Here is a 23668-nt window from a genome sequence, read left to right as displayed (position 1 = left end):
ACGCTGGAAGCCGGTCTGCTCACAAATGAGGAGATCCGGTGAGGCTGCAGTGGCAGGGAGGAGGAATGAGTGGACGTAATTGTGGCCCGACTTGGCGCGGCGGGGTCCGCGAGGGATCAATGTGATAATAGGGATAAGCGGCACGAGAAATAACATCCCATCCTTCTGCCCGCAACTGGGTCACCGCCCTAAAGGGGATAGATGGCTGGGTCGGTAGGTGGGAGGCGGGCGGCCGCGCACAAAGGGCGCACCCCCAGCTCCTGAAGGGCTGGAGGGGCAGCGCGAGTCGCGGACGCCTCGGCCTCGCCGCATTAAAGCTCTCTGTACGTTACGTAACTGTCTCCAAAAAAAATGGTTCAGCTGGCTCTGAGCACTATGGGACTTAACTTCTGAGGTCATCAGTCCCATAGAACTCAGAACTACTTAAACCTAACTAACCTAAGGACATCACACACATCCATGCCCGAGGCAGGATTCGAACCTGCGAACGTAGCGGTCGCGCGGTTCCAAACTGAAGCGCCTAGAACCGCTCGGTCACAGCGGCCGGTCAACTGTCTCCACTCTGTGCTTTATTTTATTTCACAGTTGCTGTCATCTTCACGCGGAAGACCGGTTTCATGGCGGCTCTCGATCCAAGTCTCCTCATATTCTTTACCTACATCCATTTGAACCTGCTTTCTTGTCCGTAGCCTGCTCCCTTAACAAACTTACGATTCTTTGACGGCGTAGGGTGACTCCTACCAAACGATCTCGTCTTTTACTCTAGTCTTTCTATAACCACAATTTGTCATCCTCCTGTATACCGAAAAACACTGGAGAGTTTAGTGCAGTGGTCGCCAACAGAACGAACATTGTGGTTTATCGCCTCGTGCTGCGTGTGTACCGATCTTATTATTAATTGTTAACCTACACAAATTGGTATGCTATGAGTCTATCTATAGTAAGGGCACGATAAGTTGGCTGCCGGCCCCAAAGCACTGATCGTTGAAAGTCGGCACCATTCGGAACACGTCGTGTGTACTCATCTGTTTCAGATTCCAGCGACTCTGAGCTACCCCGAAGCATTGTAATTGCCTGACGAAGTGTTATTGTGTTTCCAGTTTGAGCGAATAATTAACTGGTTAATAACAGTAACTCTATATTTAAATGTACTACTGAATGCGAGACACGATCGCAAATTATGTTTACTAAGTACTTTGAATGTCTTTTTCTTCTGTCCATTGTTTTATATTACAGCAGCCTTAATTTAATTTCGTATTCCTCGCTAAAAATGTGTACCGCATTTTAATATCACTGTGTCTACAATGCGCATTGAAGGATCCATGCGTGCAGGATTAGCCGAGCGGTCTGGGCTCTGCAGTCATGGACTGTGTAGCTGGTCCCGGCGGAGGTTCGAGTCCTCCCTCAGCCATGAGTGTGTGTGTTTGTCCTTAGGATAATTTAGGTTAAGTAGTGTATAAGCTTAGTGACTGATGAAGTTAGCAGTTAAGTCTCATAATATTTCCCACACTTTTGAACATTTTTGAAGAATCCATGTCAGTTCTGTCTCAAAATTTCTCCCGTAGCAGTGGATCAGTACGAGTCGCGTATGCCCGTCGGTTGTCAGTACTGCAAGAAAAAATAATAATCCATTCCCCGTGTCACATGTCTAACTCTTCTGCCCGTGAGGTAAACGACCAGCTTTACATAGCTCACGGCCAAATTCATCAGCGTCAATTAAAATTAGGTACATCTCAAACTGTTACTATTAATAAAAGTACTTTTGTCCGTACAAGATGCATATTATTATAACATACGACTGAGAACCGCAGGCTGCACTAATAATTGATACGGGTCGAATGCGGCTTTTCCACAGCCAATCGTGGCAATGAGTCGCAACCTTTGCATAACAAACACAACATAGTGAGACGTTCCGCCTACTGTCCGTCAGCGTACAAGTGATGTTTGTTGCAGAAAGCGTAGCGGCAGGCGCCAGTGCCTGTAATTTTACGCTCTGTAGCGCAGCTGGATGACGTTTCCGGACACGGAGTCCTATCCTCAGTTTATTCTTCAAGACATCCTTTAGAACCCTCCGAAGGCTGTCGGTATCGTTTCTTAAAAGTGTGTGTGTGTGTGTGTGTGTGTGTGTGTGTGTGTGTGTGTGTGTGTGTGTGTGTGTACAACAGCCGGCCGGAGTGGCCGTGCGGTTCTAGGCGCTACAGTCTGGAGCCGAGCGACCGCTACGGTCGCAGGTTCGAATCCTGCCTCGGGCATGGATGTGTGTGATGTCCTTAGGTTAGTTAGGTTTAATTAGTTCTAAGTTCTAGGTGACTGATGACCTCAGAAGTTAAGTCGCTTAGTGCTCAGAGCCATTTGAACCTTTTTTTTTTTTTGTGTGTACAACACTACATCAGTCTATACTGCATTTACAGAGCAACAGGTATTACGAGTAGTATGTTTTTAGGTTTGTTATTACCAAAGATATGTTAAATAAATACAGTTTGGCTTTAGGACAGATAAAGGCACCAGAGAGGTAGCTCTGACGATGCGGTTGATGATGGAAGCGAGACTAAAGAAAAATCAAGACACATTCAGAGGATTCGTCGACGTAGAAAAAGCGTTTGACAATGTTAAATAGTACAAGATGTTCGAAATTCTGAGAAACATACGGGTAAGCTGCAGGGAGAGACGGATAATATGCAATATGTACAAGAGCCAAGAGGGAATAAGGAAAGTGGACGACGAAGAACTAAGTGCTCAGATTAAAGAGGGAGTACGACAGGGATGTAGCCAAGAGGGAATAAGGAAAGTGGACGACGAAGAACTAAGTGCTCAGATTAAAGAGGGAGTACGACAGGGATGTAGTCCTTCGCCCCTGCTGTTCAATAGATGCATTGAAGAAGCAAAGACGGAAATAAAAGAAAGATTCAACAATGAAATTAAAATTCAGGGTTAAAAGATGTCAATGATAAGATTTTCTGACGACATTGCTATCTTCAGTGAAAGTAAAGAAGCGTTACAGGATCTGTTGAACTGAATGAACAGTTTAATGAGAAAAGAATATGGATTGGGATCAGGGTTGGTGGCCATAAAGTACGTGAAGTCCAGGAATTCCGCTATCTAGGCAGCAGAACAAGCCATGATGGACGGAGCAAGGAGGAAATAAAAAGTAGAGGAGCATTGGCACAAAGCGCATTCTTGGCCAAGAGAAGTCTACAAGTATCAAACATAGATCTTAATTTGAGGAAGAAATTTCTGAGAATGTACGTTTGGAACACAGCATTGTATGGCAGTGAAACATGGACTGTGAGAAAACCGCGACAGAACAGAATCAATTTGAGATGTGGTGTTGCAGAAGAATGTTGCAAATTAGGTGGACTGAATGAGGAGCGTCTCCGCAGAATCAACAAGGAGAAGAATATGTGTAAAACACTCACAAGAAGATGGGACGGGATGGTAGGACATGTGTAAATACACCAGGGAATAACTTCCAAGGTACTAAAGAGAGCTGTAGAGGGTAGAAACTGTATAGAAAGACAGAGACTGGAATACATCCAGCGAATAATTGAGGGCGTAGGTTGCAAGTGCCGCCATTAATGTTTACTTTTCTATGTGCAGCAGGTCAGATAGTGGGGAGGACAGTGGAATTAAAGTGGCGCGCTTATGACCGTGCAGAAAACATCAGGTAGTAAAAGACTCGACGCAGAAAGAAAGAGCATCCAACACACTCCTCTCCCGTCGGGTCGCCAGATACAAGTCTTTTTAACTCGACGACGTGCGTATCGATGAAGGATAATGACGATGAAGACAATACGCCTCCAGTCTCCAAACAGAGAAAATCCCTGACTCAGCCGGAAATCGACCCAGGCGACTCGCGTGGCATTCTGCTGCACTGGCCAGTCAACCTTCTTTTTCTTTTCAGAAATCTTTTATTGTACTTAAACACAGTGAATCACTATGTTATACGAAAGTTGATACAGTCACTGTCAAAAAATTCTTCAGATTGTTACATTAATGAAAGAAGTGACCTGTAAAACAAAATAAGTAAACACGAAATTAAGGGGTAAATCGGTCAGTATTAAGATCCGCAGCAAGAACTGATTTTAACTTCTTCTAGCATAACATGTTCTGTGGTATGTTGCTATGTTGCTTGAACTAAATTAAGGAAGAGATTTTATTTTAAAATGTCACAGAACGTGTCAGACAATATTTTCTTATTTCTTATATTATTTTTTTGATGGTTGCTGTTGTTATTTTACGCCCATCCTTTCAAAAACAATTTTAAGCGTGTTTCCTTACTTCTTTTTGTGATCTAAGTACTTTATAATTTTATGTATTTCACACTTAATATAGATCTGGAATTCAATACTCTTGTGGGTGTTCTCCCTCTACGATTTTTCCCCTCCACGCTGCCCTCCAATACTAAATTGGTGATCCCTTGATGCCTCAGGACATGTCCTACCAACCGATCCCTTCTTCTAGTCAAATTGTGCCACAAACTCCTCTCCAATTCTATTCAGTACCTCCTCATTAGTTATGTGATCTACCCATCTAATCTTCTGCATTCTTCTGTAGCACCACATTTGGAAAGGTTCTATTCTCTTCTTGTCTAAACTATTTATCGTCCACGTTTCAATTCCATACATGGCTACACTCCATACAGATACTTTCAGAAACGACTTCCTGGCACTTAAATCTATACTCGATGTTAACAAAATTTCTCTTCTTCAGAAACGCTTTCCTTGCCTAGTATTTTGTAGCCGTGGCTTATTAAACTGATAGTTCGGTAATTTTCACATCTGTCAATACCTGCTATCTTTGGGATTGGAATTATTATATTCTTCTTGAAGTCTGGCGGTATTTCGCCTGTCTCATACATCTTGCTCACTAGATGGTAGAGTTTTGTTAGGCGTGGCTCTCCCAAGGCTGTTAGTATTTCTAATGGAATGTTGTCTACTCCCGGAGCCTTGTTTCGACTTAGGTCTTTCAGTGCTCTGTCAAACTCTTCACGCAGTATCATATCTCCTATTTCATCTTCATCTACATTCTCTTCCATTTCTATAATATTGTCCTCAAGAATTATTATATTCTTCTTGAAGTCTGGCGGTATTTCGCCTGTCTCATACATCTTGCTCACTAGATGGAAGAGTTTTGTTAGGCGTGGCTCTCCCAAGGCTGTTAGTATTTCTAATGGAATGTTGTCTACTCCCGGAGCCTTGTTTCGACTTAGGTCTTTCAGTGCTCTGTCAAACTCTTCACGCAGTATCATATCTCCTATTTCATCTTCATCTACATTCTCTTCCATTTCTATAATATTGTCCTCAAGAATTATTATATTCTTCTTGAAGTCTGGCGGTATTTCGCCTGTCTCATACATCTTGCTCACTAGATGGTAGAGTTTTGTTAGGCGTGGCTCTCCCAAGGCTGTTAGTATTTCTAATGGAATGTTGTCTACTCCCGGAACCTTGTTTCGACTTAGGTCTTTCAGTGCTCTGTCAAACTCTTCACGCAGTATCATATCTCCTATTTCATCTTCATCTACATTCTCTTCCATTTCTATAATATTGTCCTCAAGAACACCCTCTATATACTTCTTCCACCTTTCTGCTTTCCCGTCTTTGCTTAGAACTGGGTTTCCATCTGAGCTCTTGTTTCATGCAAGTGGTTCTCTTTTCTCCAAAGGTCTCTCTAATATTCCTGTAGGCAGTATCTATCTTACCTCTAGTGAGATAAGCCTCTACATCCTTACATTTGTATTCTAGCCATTCCTGCTTAGCCATTTTGCACTTCCTGTCGATCTCATTTTTGAGACATTTGTATTCTTTTTTTGCCTGCTTCATTTACTGCATTTTTATATTTTCTCCTTTCATCAATTAAATTCAATATCTCTTCAGTTACCCAAGGATTTGTATTAGCCCTCGTCTTTTTACCTACTTGATTCTCTGCAACCTTCACTATTTCATCTCTCAAAGCTACCGATTCTTCTTCTATTGTATTTCTTTCCTCCATTCGTGTCAATCTCTGGTTCATTCAGTTTATTCAGGTCCCATATCCTCAAATTCCCGCCTTTTTGCAGTTTCTTCAGTTTTAATCTACATTTCATAACCAATAGATTGTGGTCAGAGTCCACATCTGCGTCTGGAAATGTCTTACAATTTAAAACCTGGTCCCTAAATCTCTGTGTTACCATTATATAGGCTATCTGATACCTTCTAGTATCTCCAGGATTCTTCCTTGTATACCACCTTCTTTTATGGTTCTTGAACCAAGTGTTAGCTATGATTAAGTTATGCTCTGTGCAAAATTCTACCAGGCGGCTTCCTGTTAGATTCTTTACTCCCATTCCATATTCACCTGCTACGTTTCCTTCTCTTCCTTTTCATACTATCGAGTTCCAGTCACCCATGACAATTGAATTTTCGCCTCCCTTCACTATCTGAATAATTTCTTTTATCTCATCATATATTTCATCAATCTCTTCGTCGTCTGCAGAGCTAGTTGGCATATAAACTTGTACTACTGTGGTATGCGTGGGCTTCGTATCTATCTTGGCCACAATAATGCGTTCACTACGCTGTTTGTAGTAGCTTACCCGCATTCCTATTTTCCTATTCATTATTAAACCTACTCCTGCGTTACCCGTATTTGATTTTGTATTTATAACCCTGTATTCACCTGATCAGAAGTCTTGTTCCTCCTGCCACCGAACTTCACTAATACCCACTATATCTAACTTTAACCTATCCATTTCCCTTTTTAAATTTTCTAACCTACCTGCATATTAAGGTAGCAATTTTTAAATGTGCGCCTACACCCCTAGCAGCCTGTATATAAATCATACCCCGTATTGGGGATACAACCGCGTGGCGGATGTACAGACAGAGTAATGGGACAGCGATATGCAGATATACGGATGGCGATAGTATCGCGTACACAAGGTTTAAAAGGGCAGTGCATTGGCAGAGCTGTCATTTGTACCCAGGTGATAGGTGTGAAACGGGTTGCGACGTGATTATGACCGCACGATGGGTTAACAGACTTTAAACGCGGAGTGGTAGTTGCTGCTACACGCTCGGGACATTCCATTTTGGAAATCTTTAGGGATTTCATTAATCCGACATTCATAATGTCAAGAGTGTGCCGAGAATACCAAATTTCAGGCATTATTTTCCGCCACGAACAACGCTGTGGTGACGGCCTTCACTTGACGACCGAGAACAGCGGCGTTTGCGTAGAGCTGTCAGTGCTAACAGAAAAATAGCACTGCGTGAAATAACCACAGAAATCAATGCAGTATGTACGACGAACGTACCCGTTAGGGCAGTGCTGCTAAATTTGATGTTAATGGGCTGTGACAGCTGACGACCGACGCGAGTGCCTTTGCTAACGGCACGACACCGCCTGCAGCGCCTGTCCTGGGTTCGAGACCATATCGGTTGGATCCTAGGTGACTGCAAAACCATGGCCTGGTCAGATGAGTGCCAAAGCCACGCTGTCCTAATGGATACGTTCATCGTACGTCCCACATTGCTTTCTGCGTTACTTCCCACATTGTTACCTTTCTGTTAGCACTGACAACTCTACGCAAATGCTGCTGTTCTCTGCCGTCAAGTGAAGGCAGTCAGCCATTGCGTTGTGCGTGGTGAGAGGTAATGCCTGAAACTTGGTACTCTCGGCACGCTCTTGACACTGTGCATCGCGGAATATTGAATTGGCTAACGATTGGACTGTCCCATACTTCCAGCTCCATGTGCCACTCCGCGTTCAGTCCGTTAATTCCCGTCGTGCGGCCACAGCCGCTTCGGAAACATTTTCACTTTAATCACTTGAGTACAAATGCCAGCCCCGCTAATGCACTTCCTTTTTATATCTGGTGTACGCGATACTACAACCATCTGCAAATCGATATCCTATGATTTTTGTGACCTCAGTGTATAGTTCCAGCGAACGATAGCTCACATTACTTACTGCTAGCAGATCACAATCGTGTTCTTAAAAGTGCACCCCACTTCAGTGGGGTCGGTGACGGGTTTGATATATGCTAGTCCCTGCTGTGGACACGCAGCCCGATTACTACTGTGTACCCTTCGCGTGCCTTCTCTTCCCACTAAAACCGTATCTGCGCGCCAGTGCGTGGCGTGCCGCGGTGTTCGCTGTTGACGCTGGTGCAGTGGTGGCCAGCACAAAGCCGCGCTCACAAAGTGCTAATCTGTTACTGCGTGTCCGGCCGCTCTTTACACAGGCTCTGTCGGAGAGCTGCCGCTCCTAATTGAAATCGATCGCAATGTGATATTCAAGCCGGTGGTCGGCAGCGTGATGTATGAACCGCGGGGACGCGCCGCCCGTGTCCCGCTGCACTCGGCAAGGGTGCGCGGCGTTACGTCTGGAAAACGCAATATGCAGCGAGCCGCGACTTACGGGATGGCCTGCTTTGCAATTCATGATCCGCGCGATCGCGTCGTTTGCAACCGGAGGCTGCCTTTGGCGCCGGTCCCATTCGCGCACATTCCCGAATGTCTGTCGGAGGGCGTTCCGGCCGACGTCGAACCATTTCATTATGTAATTGTCAAGCCCGTTCGTCCAGGACGCACAGGCAGAAGTAGAGAGCGCGTTCCTTGTTTTTCGGAAAGCGCTATTACGGTTTCGCACTGCCGCCTGATGCTAATGAACAAAACACGAGCGTACCGCATATCAAAACTGGGGTAACTTCGGGCGTGGCCCAAGAGTGTGCTATTGCGCCATTACTTTTCACAATATACAGGTTGACGCAAATAAGACAGGCCATCCCAGATACAGGGTGTTTCAAAATTGACCCGTATATTTGAAACGGCAATAAAAACTAAACGAGCAGCGATAGAAATACAACGTTTGTTGCAATATGCTTGGGACAACAGTACATTTTCAGGCGGACAAACTTTCGAAATTACAGTAGTTACAATTTTCAACAACAGATGACGCTGCAAGTGATGTGAAAGATATAGAAGACAACGCAGTCTGTAGGTGCGCCATTCTGTACGTCGTCTTTCTGCTGTAAGCGTGTGCTGTTCACAACGTGCAAGTGTGCTGTAGACAACATGGTTTATTCCTTAGAACAGAGGATTTTTCTGGTGTTGGAATTCCACCGCCTAGAACACAGTGTTATTGCAACAAGACGAAGTTTTCAACGGAGGTTTAATGTAACCAAAGGACCGAAAAGCGATACAATAAAGGATCTGTTTGAAAAATTTCAACGGACTGGGAACGTGACGGATGAACGTGCTGGAAAGGTAGGGCGACCGTGTACGGCAACCACAGAGGGCAACGCGCAGCTAGTGCAGCAGGTGATCCAACAGCGGCCTCGGGTTTCCGTTCGCCATGTTGCAGCTGCGGTCCAAATGACGCCAACGTCCACGTATCGTCTCATGCGCCAGAGTTTACACCTCTATCCATACAAAATTCAAACGCGGCAACCCCTCAGCGCCGCTACCATTGCTGCACGAGAGACATTCGCTAACGATATAGTGCACAGGATTGATGACGGCGATATGCATGTGGGCAGCATTTGGTTTACTGACGAAGCTTATTTTTACCTGGACGGCTTCGTCAATAAACAGAACTGGCGCATATGGGGAACCGAAAAGCCCCATGTTGCAGTCCTATCGTCCCTGCATCCTCAAAAAGTACTGGTCTGGGCCGCCATTTCTTCCAAAGGAATCATTGGCCCATTTTTCAGATCCGAAACGATTACTGCATCACGCAATCTGGACATTCTTCGTGAATTTGTGGCGGTACAAACTGCCTTAGACGACACTGTGAACACCTCGTGGTTTATGCAAGATGGTGCCCGGCCACATCGCACGGCCGACGTCTTTAATTTCCTGAATGAATATTTCGATGATCGTGTGATTGCTTTGGGCTATCCGAAACATACAGGAGGCGGCGTGGATTGGCCTCCCTATTCGCCAGATATGAACCCCTATGACTTCTTTCTGTGGGGACACTTGAAAGACCAGATGTACCGCCAGAATCCAGAAACAATTGAACAGCTGAAGCAGTACATCTCATCTGCATGTGAAGCCATTCCGCCAGACTCGTTGTCAAAGGTTTCGGGTAATTTCATTCAGAGACTACGCCATATTGTTGCTACGCATGGTGGATATGTGGAAAATATCGTACTATAGAGTTTCCCAGACCGCAGCGCCATCTGTTGTTGAAAATTGTAACTACTGTAATTTCGAAAGTTTGTCTGCCTGAAAATGTACTGTTGTCCCAAGCATATTGCAACAAACGGTGTATTTCTATCGCTGCTCGTTCAGTTTTTATTGCCATTTCAAATATACCGGTCATTTTTGAAACACCCTGTATATACAGAATGAAGTTAGAGGGTGATTATAATGGGCCGGCCGGTGAGACCGAGCGGTTCTAGGCGCATCAGTCCGGAACCGCGAGACCACTGCGGTCGAAGGTTCGAATCCTGCCTCTGGCATCGATGTGTGTGATGTCCTTAGGTTAGTTAGGTTTAAGTAGTTCTAAGTTCTAGGGGACTGATGACCTAACATGTTAAGTCCCATAGTGTTCAGAGCCATTAGAACCATTTTTTTCTTATTATAATGAAATACATTATCGGGATATGGTACTCCACAGCCCTCGTATATTTGAAAAAGTCTGTAACCGCCCTGTTACATTGTTAGAAACTTAGTCAGCTGGTGTCGTAATTTTAAAATGGGAGTTAGTATGCCGAGCGGTTCTAGGCGCTTCAGTCCGGAACTGCGCGACTGCTACGGTCACAGGTTAGAATCCTACCTCGGACATGGATGTGCGTGATGTCCTTAGGTTAGTTAGGTTTAAGTAGTTCTAAGTCTAGGGGACTGGTGACCTTAGATGTTAAGTCCAATTGTGCTAAGAGCCATTTGAAGCATTTGAAGTTAGTATGAATGTCGTGTAACAAATATTTCGCGTACAACGCCGTTGCGACACAGGCAGAGGTCAAGTGTGGAAACTACGCCACTGAATATTAAAAGTAACGTTATTAAGGAATACATCTGACTGGCTACACAGAATAAGAGCGCACGTACATTCGCGAGTGAGTGGTTCGAAATAAGAATTAATACTGTAAGGAAAATAGGTCGTAAGTATAGTTACGTCGGTACACACTCAGTTGTATGCGAATGTACAGTTAGGATAGAGCCACGTACGTTGTAAGTACTATCATTCACCGTGGCCGGGATAAAAAAGAATTGTGGAAAAAATGCATTTATTCATCTAAGAAATAAAACAATGTGACTTCGTAATTAAATGAAAATAAAGATTGCAGGTTGTGAATGTCGCAGCAAATAAGACCTAAATATTGAAACTGATATTGGCGGCCACGAAGGGAAAGAGATGAACACATTCACGTACCTCTGTTGTTGAGCAGCGCCGTCGTGAAGATCGTCCCCTCCATCTAAATTCTCCACACAAAATTAAAATAGTAATAATCTTCCAGAGTTACAGGGATACATGGTATCGTAAATGAGAAAATCGTATTGTTTCAGAAGTTGCTTTCATTATTTAGCACAATTTCATTTGAAACTACCGAACACTTCGTTTGTACATCTTATCGCCAGGACATGAGAACAACGAAAGATAACTGTTACTAAAACTAATAAACGAAGAGCGTAAAGCTTCTTTTGTCCGTCATTGTTAAATACTCTTCAAATGAATCTTTGGAATGAGAGTCGAATAATTATCTTTGCATTTATCAGTAAGAAAAAAATTATTAAATTTCTTCACACGTCCCATTGCCGCCTTGATCTGCTAGTAAAAGTGTTTATTTACACAACCATTTTCACTTGTATGACCGGCATCGGGTTCATGTATTCGAAATAATACATAAGTAGCATTAAAGGCTTAAACTGTCACGAATCTGCTAACTGGTGTAAATGTAAACAACACCACACACGTAATAAAAGTCACGTACTCAAATAAAATTATTCCCAGCATCACATTAAGCGAATATAAAATAATTATCGACAGATAATAAAACCATGAATTACACACCGAAAATAAATGTATACCGTAACACAATAATCTCACTCATTACGAAAACCACATATCAAAAAAACATAAATGGTTCACATTTGCACAGAGTTACCTGTTATCATATCGTAATATAAATTTCATCGGCCATCTATAAAAGCTGTCGGTAGTGTACTCATTCATGTTACAACTACAATCGGCGTTTACGCTGCGAACAGATCCAGACCACATAGAAAATTCTTTTTTAGAAATTAGTGGTAGGGTTCTATGGGACCAAACTGCTGCCGGCCGGTGTGGCCGTGCGGTTCTAGGCGCGTCAGTCTGGAACCGCGAGACCGCTACGGTCGCAGGTTCGAAAAGTTGCACTAAATGCGCGGTGACAGAAAAGTAAATGTAAAGAAGTAACAGCTTGCATGTACTCAAAGGAATTAATGTGTAAAGGGCTATAGTCACATTCATATGTGCACCGCTTCCATCGTACTGTAACTTTCATGAGACGTTTTTAAACTTTTGCTGCTTGAGAGGGTCCCCATGAAAAACGAGTTACTGTAGGACAGTGAAACTTGTGGAAGCATTTGCAAGGACGATTGAAAGCGAAATAACAAATAAACCTTTGAAAGAAACACATTTTCATATTAACATGAGAGGTCCACCTTCAATTGCGTGCCACGTTTCCGTTGCAGGCTACAAATGTTGTTCGGTGTGATGACTATCTGCATCCAGGACAGCCTCACTAAAGTGATGGAGAAAGTTTCGTTGTTAATTTTTCATCGATACGGCATTTTGCTGTTGTAATTCCTAATAAAGTGCCGATGTTTTTGCGCTTGAATGCGATGTATCCTGCCATGTACGAGGTGCATTCAAGTTCTAAGGCCTCCGATTTTTTTTCTCCAGACTGGAAAGAGATAGAAACATGCGCATTGTTTTAAAATGAGGCCGCGTTTATTGTCAATACGTCCCAGAGATGGTAGCACCGTACGGCGGATGGAATTTTACCGCCAGCGGCGAGAATGAGAACTGTTTTAAATACTTAAAATGGCGCCGTTTTCCTTACTTGAACAGCGTGCAATCATTCGTTTTCTGAATTTGTGTGGTGTGAAACCAATTGAAATTCATCAACAGTTGAAGGAGACATGTGGTGATGGAGTTATGGATGTGTCGAAAGTGCGTTCGTGGGTGCGACAGTTTAATGAAGGGAGAACATCGTGTGACAACAAACCGAAACAACCTCGGGCTCGCGCAAGCCGGTCTGATGACATGATCGAGAAAATGGAGAGAATTGTTTCGGGGGATCGCCGAATGACTGTTGAACAGATCGCCTCCAGAGTTGGCATTTCTATGGGTTCTGTGCACACAATCCTGCATGACGACCTGAAAATGCTAAAAGTGTCATCCAGGTGGATGCCACGAATACTGACGGACGACCACATGGCTGCCCGTGTGGCATGTTGCCAAGCAATATTGACGCACAACGACAGCATGAATGGGACTTTCTTTTTGTCGGTTGTGACAATGGATGAGACGTGAATGTTATTTTTAAATCCAGAAACAAAGCGCCAGTCACCTCAGTGGAAGCACACAGATTCACCGCCATCAAAAAAATTTCGGGTAACCGCCAGTGCTGAAAAAATGATGGTGTCCATGTTCTGGGACAGCAAGGGCGTAATCCTTACCCATTGCGTTCCAAAGGGCACTACGGTAACAGGTGCATCCTACGAAAATGTTTTGCAGAACAAATTCCTTCCTGCACTGCAACAAAAATGTCCGGGAAGGGCTGCGCGTGTGCTGTTTCACCAAGACAACGCACCCGCACATCGAGCTAACGTTACGCAACAGTTTCTTCGTGATAACAACTTTGAAGCGATTCCTCATGCTCCCTCCTCACCTGACCTGGCTCCTATAAAAAAAGTCTATTCACCGAGAGCTGGGACGAAACATAAATGTGATGCTAATGAAAGAAGTGAATATATAAAATAAGAAACCATGTGATGCGATTGGATGCGCACATAAACAGTGAATGCTCAGCGTGACTACAAACACATATACTTACTCTAATAATCAACAACTAGTCTTTCAAGCGTCTTTACAGATGAACATAAGATATGCTGAAATCGTCGCTGTACAACACCCACTAACGAGCTCACACATGCAACTGAGGCGGCCACACTGACTGAGCGCTGCGTCTGCGGACCGCACAATGCATCGCTCATAAAGGACAAACGGTTGCACCCATCACATTCGAACAAACTACAAAATTAAATTCATACCTTTCTGAAACTTTTGTCGCTTACACCCCCACAAAAGAATTTAAAGGGAAAAAGTTTGTCGCTTACTATATTTCGGATGATGATTTGGTAAAAGTTCAATATCAGACGTGAGATTTTAATTCATCGCTTCACTATTACTGACTCTATTGGGCAGAAAATTTGCAGACGTCATCAACATATAGCACTGAAGGCAATTATAAAATTATTTTGCTGTGCGACACACAGTTTAGGAGATATGGCGTGATAAATATAGAGTAACGCGAAAAACCAACTTTTCCTGAAAGCTTAAATATTTCTCTTTTTGAGTGACAATAAATTTTAATGTGATGTAAATAAAGGTGTCGGAAGGTAGTTCTCGGATCACTTTATCATGTTCAGGTGCCAAATTATAAGAAACACGACTTTTATTTTTTAGTTTCTGACGCCCCAGCCTTGTACACCCCTCGACGGCAGCGCTGTGGTCATGCGCCTTGCCGTGTTTACAGTACGTCTCTTGTTTCGGTGAATGGAGTATAGTGACTTTTGGCTTTTTCCAACAGTGAAAGACACTCTCCGTGGCCACACATTCACCAGCCGTGCTGTTATTGCCTCAGCGATTTTCCAGTGGTCAAAACAGACTCCTAAAGAAGCCTTCGCCGCTGCCATGGAATCATGGCGTCAGCGTTGTGAAAAATGTGTATGTCTGCAGGGCGATTACGTCGAGAAGTAACGCCAGTTTCATCGATTTCGGGTGAGTAGTTAGTTAGAAAAAAAAATCGGAGGCCTTAAAACTTGAATGCACCTCGTATTTTAACGTATCGTGAGTAACGTGTTCACTGGAGATCGCTGTATCACTAAGGTTGCACCCTCCAAGTAAAACTTCTTCTGAAATATCGTTATTTGACGTGGCAGTTGCTTTATTGCACAACTAACTAGAAATAAAATTCTCAAATTCGCCCACTATTTCTTCTGCAGAATTTTCGTCTTTGTCCTCCACAATGGAAGCACCAAGGGACAAAGGTATGTTTGTTGCATTGCCAATCAGTATTAGTGGAGGCGTTCTATTTTTCACCTCAAAGAGCGTAGGATTATTATAAAATGCACCAAGACCCCAAATACTAATAAAGAAATTTTCGAGACAATCTTGATTCAAAATGGTTCAAATGCCTCTGGGCACTATGCGACTTAACTTCTGAGGTCATCAGTCGCCTAGAACGTAGAACTAATTAAACCTAACTAACCTAACGACATCACACATATCCATGCCCGAGGCAGGATTCGAACCTGCAACCGTAGCGGTCGCTCGGTTCCAGACTGTAGTGCCTAGAACCGCACGGTCACTCCGGCCGGCCAGTCTTGATTCAGTCAGGCAGTCAGGATATAGATTGCCCCGGCATTTTTCACATCTGAAAATCCAAAAAAGCGAATTTATTGAAGTAACAAATCCTTTTTTAAATGAGAGCAGATTGTTTCTTTTCCCTGCTCGCATATTCGAGCAAATTTCCAAAAATCCACTCAGTGATTTTTTTTGAATTTAGAGGTTGCAGCCATAACCACTTCTAAGAGGTACTTTGTGACATTGGGTGTATCTCGAGTTCAACACATCGAAAACGCTGTTTGCGGGATAGTCGCACGGTCTGAGACTTCTTGTCACAGTCCGCGCGGCTACCCCGTCGGAGGTTCGAGTCCTCCCTCGGGCATAGGTGTGTGTGTCGTCCTTAGCGTAAGTTAGTTTAAGTTAAATTAAGCAGTGTGTAAGGTTGGGGACCAATGACCTCAGCAGTTTGGTCCCATAACACCTTACCACGAATTTCCAGAATATTTTTCACATTCATATAAACTTCCGATATGTGATAGGTGATCGAAAGATAACTTGTCTGGTGCTGCAAAAGATCTTCAATTACAGTCTTTGTAAATACTGTACCTTCAGGAAAGGTGATTCTTCCGTGAACCAAGTGATTTCTTAATAATCTTAGTTAATGCGGTACGTCGTAGAAAGCCCATATTTTCCTTGTATTGCCCACAGGGTTCGAAAACCACGTCGTAGTTGTGGGTTCATCGCGTTGTTTCCATAGTTTTTAATTCTTCGCACCCGTATCGCATGTAACCGCAACGACACGAATCACAACTCGTTCAAGCTCTGTAATGATTGTCTGCAACAAATTACTTGCCAGTGTCACATCAAAGCCGTAATATATTGGCTGCTTACACTTTGAAAATAAACCGCCGATCATGGCTACTTGAACGTTCTTGCGTCGTCCAAGTACGACATCGTCAGATGAATTGTAGCTCACACGACTGTTAATGTTAATTTCATTAAAGATTAGTGTAGCCGTGGCCTCAAATGGTGTGAACATCGCTGACATAGACGTAATTAAATCCAGTACTTCCTTTACGATGTTTGCTTGACACTTAAGCTGTTTGGTCCATTTTTGGAGTGTTGATCGATAGGATAAAGGATTGTTCTTAAGTAAGCAAGCTCTCAAAGTAAGGGCATTTGTAATGTCCTCCGAACACCACTTTCCACGGTGTTTTTCGTCATAAAGCACCAAATTTATTCTTGGGTGAAACCCTGTATAGTCTTAACATCCTAACTTACTTCTCCCATATTCTTCCTAGCAGGAACAGATGTTTTGAAAGGCACACGTCGTTTCTTAGCCTTCTTCGTAGTTGCAATTTTTTGCTCCAGTAATGGGTTTCTGCTCTTTACATCAGAGGAAATTTCTGTGTTAATTGACTTGTCAAGTTTTGTTTTCTGGGAGACAAAACTTCCATTGTTTTGGGAGCCCTATTCCGCATTGCTCAGACGTTACGACGACGTTCTCTCTGTGTTGCGTTGTTTTCTTTGTGGGCAGAACCTGCAGCACCAGGTTTAATTCCATGCCAGTTAGGTATTTTCTGGGCTGGAACTGCATCTGACTTCAGCAACTTTCTTGTAGATAAGCCCAGCAACACATTTTGCATGTCCCGTTTTTAATCTGTCCCGTTTTTAATCCTGTGGTCGGAAATGTTCAGAACGTATCCCTGTATTTTTAGTATTGCTCTTGTTGCCACCTTTACAGTGAGAGAACCATTCAGGTTGGAGTTCTGAGTCTTTCGAAAACCGATAGCGGAGAGCGCCTTCAGTTCTATGCCCCAACTTGGCAAAAGTGTAGTAGGATGTGTTTTTCCTCATTTTACTCGAGAAATATTGTGAACAACTTCTAATATTAGGAAAGCTCCATCTCGTACCGGAATGCGCCACAGGTCACGAACTACTCCCAGGGAAGCGGGATCACAGCTCTGCAGGCAGCGGTATGTCCGGTGAGCGCTGTGCAGTGGCTGTCCACTGACGTGGCGGATACCTGGAATACACCCTCTGGGGCTGGTGGACATAATTTGCGAGATTACACATAGCTGACAATCAGAGAATGGCTCTGAGCACTATGGGACTTAACATCTGTGGTCATCAGTCCCCTAGAACTTAGAACTACTTAAACCTAACTAACCTAAGGACATCACACAACACCCAGCCATCACGAGGCAGAGAAAATCCCTGACCCCGCCGGGAATCGAACCCGGGAACCCGGGCGTGGGAAGCGAGAACGCTACCGCACGACCACGAGATGCGGGAGACAGTCAGAGAGAAATACCTGCGAATACGCTCGGCATTAGACTCGCAGCAATGTTCGAATTTATGTAGGGAGAGTTTTGTCTGAAGAATGCAAGCTGACTTATATGCAGAAAGGTGCGTGTTGGTGATTATTTGTATCGACATGTGAAATCCTTATCACGAAGAGCTACGCCATCCCATAGATCGTCCAGTTTAATGCAAACTGGAGTAGTAGTATGAACCTGCAGACACAGTGAGTTTTACGAGCGTCACTCCAAAAGAAATACACACTATTTTTTTTTAAATCCATCGTTTATTCTACATGTTTGAAAGTTTTACAGTGTTTAGATACATCCTTTAGGATATTTTTATTTCTCCACATAATATCCATCCCTCTCAACTGCCTTACGCCATCAAGGAACCAGCGCCTGTATACCCGCACGGTAAAATTCTGGACCAACCTGTTGGAGCCACTGTTCGGCATCGTGCCAAGGTAGTCATCATCTTCCACGAAGAGAGTCTTTCAGTTTCCCAAAGAGATAATAGTCACATGGAGCCAGGTCAGGACTGTAAGGTGGGTGTTTCAGTGTTGTCCATCCGAGTTTTGTGATCGCTTCCATGGTTTTTTGACTGACATGTGGCCGTGCATTGCCGTGCAACAGCAAAACATCCTGCTTTTCCCGATGTGGTCGAACACGACTCAGTCGGGCTTGAAGTTGCTTGAGTGTCGTCACATATGCGTCAGAATTTATGGTGGTTCCACTTGGCGTGATGTCCACAAACAACAGTCCTTCGAAATCGAAAAACACCGTAGCCATAACTTTTCCAGCAGAAGGTGTGGTTTTGAATTTTTTTTTTCTTGGGTGAATTTGCATGATGCCACTCCACTGATTGCCTCTTCGTCTCTGGTGAAAAACTATGGAGCCATGTTTCATCACCTGTCACAATTCTTCCAAGAAATTCATCTCCACCATTCTCGTACTGTTCCAAAAGTTCGCTGCATACCGTTTTTCTTGTTTCTTTGTGAGCCACTGTCAACATCCTGGGAACCCACCTGGCACAATCCTTTTTTAATGCCAACACTTTCAGTATTATGTAAACACTTCCTTCCCGTATCCCAAAGTAGCGTGACAATTCGTTTACTGTGTGCGTCTGTCAGCAGTCATCAATTCGTTAACACTGCACATTGTCTGGAGTGTGTGCAGTACGAGGCCTGCCGCTGCGAGGACAATCCTCAATATTGCCGTGCCCACTTTCATCACGTAACCTGCGTGCCCACCTACTAACTGTACTGCGATCGACAGCAGCACGTCCATACACCTTTTTCAACCTCTTGTGGATGTTTCCCACTGTCTCGTTTTTACAGCACAGGAATTCTATGACAGCAAGTTGCTTCTGACGAACGTCAAGCGTAGCGGCCATCTTGAAGACATACTGTGACGGCGCCACTCAAGGGAACAGGTTGAACTAAGTTTGAAAACAAGCGGGAAGGATGTATCTACACACTGTAAAACTTTCACACATGTAGAATGAAAACTGTATTTTTACAAAAAAGTGTGCATTTCTTTTGGAGTGACCCTCGTATTTGGAAGAAGAACCTTGCTCTTTTCTGAATGAATTAATTCTACTCGAGAATCTGTCATCCAGTTTTCATTTATTACCCTGTAATAGCGCATCGACGGATTCTGGTCGCTCTACAGCGGGAGAGTAATGACTTGACCTGAAGTTTCAGGTTTCGCCGTGAAGTTGCAGACTTGCCGACTAGCGGCCGACTAGATTGTTCAGCAAGCTGCATAACCACTGTCTTATTCAAAGTATATACTACTAATACTACTAATACTACTAATTACTGTATATACTACTCTAATTCAGTATACTACAGTAATTAGAAGCACTTAGAATTTTCCGCAATTGTTTACGTCTCTAAATAGAGGTGAATCTTTGTGCAAAAAACTTGCAGTAAGGTTTTCCGTCTGGAATTTAATACTTTTCATGATGTTTAAATCAACCAGTACGAAGTTATTTCAAGTTAGCGTCCTTTCCTTTAATTTAATTCATTTTGAGAGGGATAGAATAAAGTGACGACCGTGGGAGGACACAGATTTTCTTTCCAAATAGTAAGCTTGGTTGAAATCGATCCAGAGATTGAGGAGGAAGTGTGGAACGTAGAAACAGAAATACTATGATTTTTGTAAATATGTAGACTGTTATCTCGAATGTTATAAGTGTACAACACATAGGTAGGAAATGAAATATTTGATGCCGCGCGGGATTAGCCGAGCGGTCTGGGCCGCTGCAGTCACGGACTGTGCGGCTGGTCTCGGCGGAGGTTCGAGTCCTTCCTCGGGCATAGGTGTCCGTGTTTGTCCTTAGGATAATTCAGGTTTGTAAGCTTAGGAACTGATGACCTTAGCAGTTAAGCCCCATAAGATTTCGCCCGCATCTCGTGGTCGTGCGGTAGCGTTCTCGCTTCCCACGCCCGGGTTCCCGGGTTCGATTCCCGGCGGGGTCAGGGATTTTCTCTGCCTCGTGATGGCTGGGTGTTGTGTGCTGTCCTTAGGTTAGTTAGGTTTAAGTAGTTCTAAGTTCTAGGGGACTGATGACCGTAGCTGTTAAGTCCCATAGTGCTCAGAGCCATTTGAACCCATAAGATTTCACACACATTCGAACATTTTTTAAAATATTTGATGAGCTGAAACTGTCGCAGTCTGTTTGGGGCTCACGACCGTAGCAGAACACCTCACGAACTAGTCGCTGTGCGCATGTCCCGTTTTGCGTGCGCCCCTGGCCGCGTGGCGCGGCCGGCTACGCACGCTTCATCACGCACGTTGTCAGCACAGCCTGCGGGCTGCCCCGAGTGTGCCGCCTGCCGAGTCTCCCATGTGTCCCAACGCGTCTGTATGGGTGTGCATAATGCATGGGCCGAGAGTCAGTACTGGCGTCCCCTGCAGGTCATGAGGTGTGGGAGGGGATGACGTGAGACTCATGAACGCTCCTCCCCCAGGCCCTCCCAAACATAGCGCATTCTAGTAGAAAAAAATGGCTCTAAGTACTATGGGACTTAACATCTGAGGTCATCAGTCCCCTAGACTTAGAACTACTTAAACCTAACTAACCAAAGGACATCACGCACATCCATGCCCGAGGCAGGATTAGAACCTGCGACCGCAGCGGTCTCGCGGTTCCAGATTGAGGCGCCTAGAACCGCTCGGCCACACCTGCCGGCTATTACATGCATGTACCGACGTTCACCGCATAACAAAGGATACGCATGTTGAGCACCTGTATTCCGTTTGTATTGTAGGTTACGCGAGTTGTTTTCTCATAAAAAAAAATTTCTCTGAGCACTATGGGACTTAACATTTGAGGTCATCAGTCCCCTAGAACTTAGAGCTACTTAAACTTAACTAACCTAAGGACATAACACACATCCATGCCCGAGGCAGGGTTCGAACCTGCGACCGTAGCAATCGCGCGGTTCCAAACTGAAGCGCATAGAACCGCTCGGCCACCGCGGCCGTCTGTCTTCTGATATCACAGATATAGGTATGAGTAATAGTGTATACCAATTCCCGATTTTCAAGCTAACTTTCAAAATTTAAACTAGCATTAAAACTAAGAGTCTTAAGAATGGCAAGGCTTTCTAAAAAGCTACATTTAACCGTGGGTGCTTTTCAGTCGCTTGCCTGAGGGCCTGTCGCTGTAAATGGGCCTGCCTGACAGACTGCAGGGAACATTCCGTTCAGGAAAAGGCGCCCTTTCACAGGCTAACCGTAACTGCTATCAACAGCAAATCCAAAACGGTTCGTCGGTTCGCATGCAGGATCAGCAAACCAGGGCAAAACAGAAAGGAAAAAATAGAGGAAAAAATGACTTCCCGAACGTAGGTGGAAACTACTGAAAAAAACAGCGTTCCTCAAATTTACACTCTCACATAACCGTAATCACAACTAATAAAATGTTCTGGGCTATTATGACGTGGTCGAATGGATTTCAGCCTAAACCCCTACGTTTCGTCCCCATCTGCGGAGAACATTTTCAAGGAGGATCGTAGCTACTTTGAACGTGTGATTCACACAGTGGCTCGCTACTGACTACAGCAAAATTTCGCTTCCGCGCAGTGGCGTGGCATCTTATGTTTTGAATGCGCCAGCGCAACTGGCCGTTGTCGACTACCGTCGTCCGCTGATGCTATCACCCCAAGATGGAAGACTGGTAAATATCTTCTTCAGCACCGGAATCTAGATGTCATTCAATTTCACGCCATCCTCCTTCGTGCTGAAATTAAAATGGTTCAAATGGCTCTGAGCACTATGGGACTTAACATCTTAGGTCATCAGCCCCCTAGAACTTAGAACTACTTAAACCTAACTAACCTAAGGACATCACACACATCCATGCCCGAGGCAGGATTCGAACCTGCGACCGTAGCAGTCCCGCGGTTCCGGACTGTAGCGCCTAGAACCGCACGACCACCGCGGCCGGCCGTGCTGAAATTCCTAGGCTGTTTTACAATCTCTATGGTTTCTGTACAACCTTCATGGTATCCGCTTATGGCTGCCAGTACTTGAGTCCTATAAAAATGAATATGGTTGTCTCCTGGCTGCAAAGCATTGAAAAGAAAGAATATGGTAGCTTGGGCCACACGGTTTACCGAAAACCAACGCACACAGACCGTTTCGTGTACCGGGATTCCAACCACCACCCACAACAAAAGAAAGGCATCATAAAAACGTTGGCGGATGGAACAAGGAAAATCTGCGAACCAGAGCTGCTTGACCAATGCATTGCTCAAGAATGGCTATTTGTTTGCTGAGGTGAAAAAAGCGTTAAAACCACCGCGTAGTAATCATAGCAATGCTCAAGCGCCGGTGAAATCTTAATTTTTTGCCTTTCAGTAATGACGTAACTGGCCGCATAGAAAAAATCTTGGAGTAGTGGAACATGGCGATGATATACAAACCCACCTGGAAGATACAAGATCACTTAAAATCGCCCAGGGATGCTCGCCAGTCGCTGGAAAAAGTAGGAATTCATAGGATTCCTTGTAGTTGTTGGGAGATGTGCGCGAGTGCTAAAAAAAGAACGGTCAAACATCCATTAGAAGAAAGATTATACAGAGAGGCCATGAAGTTTGTAAAACATCCTAGGAATTTCAGCAGGAAGGAGGAGGGCGTGAAGTTAAATAACATCCGGATTCCGGTGCTGAAGAAAATGTGTACCATTCTTCCATCATGGGGTGATAGCAACAGCAGGCGACGGCAGTCGATCACGGCCGTCACCACCCAGACACTCTCTAAGTGTTGGTCACACACCCCATTGCGCTCGCGATTCAAAAATGTGACGTCACACCACTGCGCGGAAGCGGAATTTTGCATTATTCAGTAGCGAGCCACTCTGTTAATTGAACATTCAAAGTAGCTACGCTCCCCCTTGAAAATGTCGTCCGCAGATGGAGACGAAACGTTGAGTCGTAAGGTAAAATCCATTCGCCCACGGCATAGCAGTCCGGAATATTTTATTAATTGTGACATTTTCGGCCATGAAAGTTTAAATTTTACAACATAGACATAATCTGCAGACCTGTAACTACTGTTATAATAATTAACAAAATATGTATAACCGTGAAACCACACTTGAGTTTTAAATCGTGTACTTTACGGCATTATCTGCCAACGAGATGGCCCCACGAGTGGGACGGAATTTTTAAAACCACCTTAAGATGATGTAGGCTTAAGTCCCAGGTATCCCATTCTGCAGCCATTCATCCTGGTGGGCCCATGTTTGAGAGTAATCGACGAAAAAATTCTGAAATTCGTTTGGTATTCTAGAGCCTTAAACTGATAATATTAGC

Source organism: Schistocerca cancellata, chromosome 7 (genome assembly GCF_023864275.1).
Source record: "Schistocerca cancellata isolate TAMUIC-IGC-003103 chromosome 7, iqSchCanc2.1, whole genome shotgun sequence".
Classification (NCBI taxonomy): Eukaryota; Metazoa; Arthropoda; class Insecta; order Orthoptera; family Acrididae; genus Schistocerca; species Schistocerca cancellata.
The sequence above is the reverse complement of the archived record's forward strand: the minus strand, read 5'-3'. Positions refer to the sequence as shown.